The sequence below is a fragment of the Pan troglodytes genome, chromosome 1, assembly GCF_028858775.2.
Source record: "Pan troglodytes isolate AG18354 chromosome 1, NHGRI_mPanTro3-v2.0_pri, whole genome shotgun sequence".
Classification (NCBI taxonomy): Eukaryota; Metazoa; Chordata; class Mammalia; order Primates; family Hominidae; genus Pan; species Pan troglodytes.
Genome location: NC_072398.2, coordinates 149934796 through 149940453, shown reverse-complemented (window position 1 = coordinate 149940453; position 5658 = coordinate 149934796). Strand labels below are relative to the sequence as shown.

The 5658-nt window shown below is 35.6% G+C and overlaps 1 pseudogene; it reads right to left on the bottom strand.

The window, feature by feature from the left end:
• Window positions 1-4694: 4694 nt before the first annotated feature.
• On the bottom strand, window positions 4695-5434 carry LOC747090 (large ribosomal subunit protein uL30-like; annotated as a pseudogene).
• Window positions 5435-5658: the final 224 nt, after the last annotated feature.

Below are 5658 nucleotides of genomic sequence, written 5' to 3'. Positions count from 1 at the left end.
GATCTGGACTGGAAAAAAATATATACATTTGTGTCCTATGAAGACTAAAGTCATCCATTAAAGTGGGATTACATCTGAGAGATCATCAGAAAATATTGAAAATAAAAATAAAAGGTCGGGCGCGGTGGCTCACGCCTGTAATCCCAACAATTTGGGAGGCTGAGGCAGGCAGATCACAAGGTCTTGGAGATCAAAACCATCCTGGCTAACATGGTGAAATCCCGTCTCTACTAAAAATACAAAAAAATTGGCCGGGTGTGGTGGTGGGCACCTGTAGTCCCAGCTACTCGAGAGGCTGAGGCAGGAGAATGGCATGAACCCAGGAGGCGGACCTTGCAGTGAGCCGAGATCGCGCCACTGCACTCCAGCCTCGGAGACAGAGTGAGCCTCCATCTCAAAAAAATAAAAAATAAGAAAAAGAAAGAAAGAAAGAGAGAGAGACGGAGGGAAGGAGGGAGGGAGGGACGAAGGAAGGAAGGAAGGAAGAAAGGAAGGAAGGAAAGAAGGAAAGAAGGAAAGAGGGAAAGAAGGAAAGAAGGGAGGAGGGGAGGGATTATTTCATCAAAGGAACGTATGGAAGAGAGTTTTTGAAATATATTGGCAAATTTGAAAGAAAGAAGGGCATACAGATTTCACTAGTTCATTACTTAGGAAATTGACAGAAATCTTTCATTTTTCTTACCTGAAAATGGATTAATAGCTACACTATACCTTTTGTTAAAATTAGTTAACATGAATATTTAACATCTCATTACATTATAATCACGAAAGGCAAACGTTGTCACCATCTAACATGATTGTGCCCTTTATATAAAAATATTTGCTGTATTTGTGATTTTATGCATTTGTTCAGTTGTTTATACAGGTTAACTGTTATAAATACTTACTTTGTTTAGGGTCAGATTTACCAACCAAAATAATCTTAGTAGTAAACAATTTATTTTTGTAATCAACCATGTTTTTGAAGATTTCTTGTCATTCAAAAAAGTGAATTTAAAACAATGTCAGTAATTCCTGCCTGATTAGTTAACCTTAAAAGCAGATTCTTTCAATGAAGTGCTAAGAACCTAGTATCTCATTTTATCAGTTAGACAGTCATTATATCAAGAAACACATAGCTGTCGAAACTATTTTTAGAGCATATTCAAAGATTATCTTTGCCTCAACAATGATGTCCCTCTGACTCTCCTAACATATATATTCTTTATTATGAAGCAAAGATACAGTCCGTGTGGTTGCATAAATATTCAAGTCCCACAAGACAGCTTGCATTAAAATAAAATACAGCTACAAAATAAGGTAGGAATTACACCTTAATAAAATAAAATAAAACAAAATACAGGCATATATGAAATAAGATAGGAATTACACCTTAATTAAAAACATACTCAAACTAAAAATAATACAGAAAAGAGCAACTTTAAGACAATGAAGAGAATATAATTAATGCATCATTTAGCAAAAATGTTTCAGGCACTTTACTTGACAATTGGGATAAATCAGCAGGAAAGAAAGGGGACAGATTCCTGCTTTGGAGGAGTTATATTTTAACAGGCTGTAGCTGACCAAAAAAACAATAATTATATTAATAAGCAAAATATAAAATATACTAGAAGTTTATAAGTTCTGTAGGAAAAAAAAATGGAGCAGGAAAAGGGGAACCACGAGGACAAGGAAGGATATGGAGACTGACATTTTGAATAGGATGGGTAAGGTAAGCCCTTTGAGAAGGTGACATTTGAGTAAAATCTTCAATGGAGTGAGAGATTTAGCCATACAGATCTTCAGACAGAGTGCAAAGACTCTAAAGCACCTGCAATATTCACTCAGAGAATGGAGGCAGGATGGCTGAAGAAGAGGGAGCCATGAAGAGAATAGTAGGTGGAAAAGTCAGAGAGGTTATGGACAAGATAAGGTAGACCTTTGTGTGCCATTGGCTTTTTACACTGCGAGAAATAGAAGCCGTTGATGGTTTTGAAAAAGGCACAATGTGATCTAATTTCCATTTCAAGAGAATAATTCTGGCTGCACTATTGAGAATAGAGTGTAGAGGGACAGAGATAGAAGTAGGAAGACAGGGGACCATTGTATAGTAGTAATACAAGTGAGATTTTATGAGGTCGAGACTAAAGTGAATGTCATGAGAAGTTGGATTCTGAATGTAATGAGGAGTTGAGTGTAAAGGAGTTGTGTGTAGAGTTGAGTATTTTATAATAGAAAGGTTGTGGGGTGTGAGGGAAAGATGGTAGTTAAGGATAAAGCCACAGGTTTTGCCTAAGTTTCTATAGAAGGATGGAGTTGCTATTAATTGAGATATGGAAGACTGGATGGAGCAGGTTTTGATGGACATACATTAGGAAGGCCAGCACATGAAAATTTCCACTCTATAAAGTGGGTACTATATGCCTCGCACAATTCCAATTGATAGGTGCATAAGCGTGAACAAAGTATAGTTCCAGTCCCCCAGGGAGTTAACCGTTAGGTGGGCCAATTAATAAACCAGGCTGGGGATGCTCCAGCCCTAAAGGAATTGTGTAGGAGGGGTTTATGCCTAACTTCTAGAACATCATCAAATCTTGGAATACTAAAATGTAGAAAGTAAACTACAGAGTTAAATCTCAAACTAACTAAACCTCTTGACCCAATTGGTAGCATACTGATGAAGCTAATAGAATCATTGCTAATATTAAATAACAAGAAAGTATAACATGAAACTATGTACTAAATATTCCCAAGTGTTTTATATCTTTATTTTATATATTTAAGTATTAGTGCAAGCTAAAACGATCATTTCCCAAAATGTTTAAATAAATGCACCATGCAAAAGAAACATAATAAGTAAAATTCATAATTTGAGAAAATATTACATTCTTTTAATGTTGATTGAGCTCAGCAGCCACATCCATGTTTTCTGAGGATGTTAGATTGAATGAAATATTGGTTTGACAACAATTACTGTCTTCTAAAACAAAATATTTTCTTTTGATTATGGAAGAAATTGAATGTTATAAACATTTCAGAATATAAAGAAAAACACAAAGAATAGCAAAATAGTAAAAAATAATAATAATAATGCCCTTTTTCAGGGTTAAACACTGTTAACTGCTAACATTTTGATATTCGCCCTAAGACTACATTTAGAAAAATGCATATTTTAAAATAAATGTAAACATACACATTTACATTAACATTTACCATTCTCCCTCAGAAAGGATTTGGAGGAAAAGAAAGATTTATCTGTTTACAGCATATAATAACAAGTGTTAGTTAAGGCAAAAATAAACATTCTAAAGTAAAAGAATGTTATTGTCAAAAACACATTTTAGGGGAAAGCATATCTCTAAAATCAAAAGTTGATAATTCAGTGAAAATAAGATTCACTCTGGTAATTTTTTTTCTACAAATTTTGGGCACACCTACATCAAGTGAAATAAAATTCAGTGTTTTATATAGGTCTTATCAGCATTGACTTTTTACATGGCAAGATCTTAAGATGTATCCTTTACATTGATAACAGCCATTTTCATCTAATTAAATTGTCATGATTTTATATATGTATATATGCATATGTGTGTTTATATATTAGGTATATATTCATATATTCATGTGTTGACTACTTTATTCAGTCACTGGTTAATAGTAAGCAAAGGGTGACATAAGAAAATACTTATTACAGTGAACATTATATAAAGCTTAACATGTGCCTAGCACTCTTCTAAGTGCTTCCTTACTGATCAACTAGTATCAACCTCACAACACCTCAATGAGCTAAGTATTATTCAGGTCTGAGCTAAGTACAAAAGTACTAAGTACTATTGTTCCACCACTTTACTGATGAGGAGAAACAAGTAAGAGAGAGGTAGAATACCCTATCTTTGCTTACTCTAAGTAACACTGATGTGAAGTGGCACTGGGTTACACACCCTGGCTATTGAGCTCAAAATTTGTGCCCTTAACGGCTATACTCTGCAGCTTTATGAACAATCATCCAGTCAGTTTCTGCTTTTCTAGATGTATAGCTATTTTAAAAATTATTTTGGATAAATATATACAATTATGAATAATCACTATTACTTTTAACTTAAAAATTTAGATGTTTAGCCTGAATGTTCTCTGTGAACTTTTTCTCAGGCAATTTATATTTACCAATTGCATTTTACAATTATTCAACCAATTTACATTTCTAACTTTTTTCCTAAGATCACAGAAACTTTTCTTAGATTCAGCACCTCCTGTTATTTTCCAGTATTTTTATATATATATGATTTTTCTCCCCAGGCTTGAAAAAATAGTTTATTTGTAATTCAGCTTTTCTGGTAGCAATTAACAAGTCACTACACTAGCTGACCTGGTTCTATTGTTTCTTAGGGGACTAAGTATGTGCCTACACTGTACTTGGTATTTAAATAAATCAATGATAAGGATCTTTCCCTGGAAGAATTTATAGTCTAATTGAAAAGTAGACACTCTACCCTTCACAAACAAAACTGCCCTATCAGCGTTTCTTGGCTTTTTATCACCATGAAAATCATAGGAATTTCGCCTGGCCATACACTCCAATGAATAAACACTGTGGGTGATGTACAACTCCTGTTTATTCACTAAAATCATTGCACTCTCTTTTTTTTTTCAATTTGAGAGCAGGTACTGTTTATTAAATGACCAGCTTAGAAAAATAATTCATGGTAGACACCTTAGTTCATTCTTCTAAAAAACCTGTTGATCTGGTCCTGTCTGTTGCCAGCATCTCCACCTTCTACAAAATGGGTGATCTTTTTCTTCATTCCGCCTCGTGGAGAAGATAATTCAAAGGGCCACAGGAATTTATTTGCTTCTTTGAAGTGTTTCCCAACAGTATAGATCTCATTAATCATATCCTCCATGCAGATGATGCCATATTTACCAAGAGATGCAGCAATCAAAGCGTTGTCTGTCAAAGCAATTCTTTTCTTATTGATTTTGCCATAACCACACTTGTAGATTAGTTCATTTACTGACTTCAGATTTGGGTACCCCCATACAATATATGGTTCTACAATCCTCAGCATGTTAATTGAAGCCTTGTTAAGCTTCACAAAAGTTCCACTGAAGATTTGACGAAGGCGAAGAAGCCGCAACACCTTTCGGACCTTTTGGCCACACCATTGATACCCCTGATCCTGATGACAAATACCGATCTGTGTTCTGCAGGTACATAGAAGTTGCCAGCTTTTCTTGCCTTCCTCACCATTCGAATTTCAGTTCTGTACATCTGCCTATATTCCTTGTGATAGCGCTTTGCTTTTTCACAGATAAGCTTCCTCCTTGCCTTTCAAAGCATCTTTTGGACAAACTTCTTTCTTAGGTGCTTGATCTTCAGCTCTGCGAAATTCTTTCGCTTTTTCTTAAGGGTTTCTGGCACAGCAGGAACCTTCTTTTTCTTCTCTTCAACACCTTCTATGGTTCCAGCCAGAAAAGAGGCTTTTTTTTTTTTTTTTTTTTTTGACATGGAGTCTCGCTCAGCCTCCCAGGCTGGAGTGCAGTGGCGCCATCTTGGCTCACTGCAACCACCATCTCCCGAGTTCAAGTGATTCTCCCGTCTCAACCTCCCAGGTAGCTGGGATTACAGGCACCCGTCATGCCCGGCTAATCTTTGTATTTTAGTAGAGACGGGGTTTC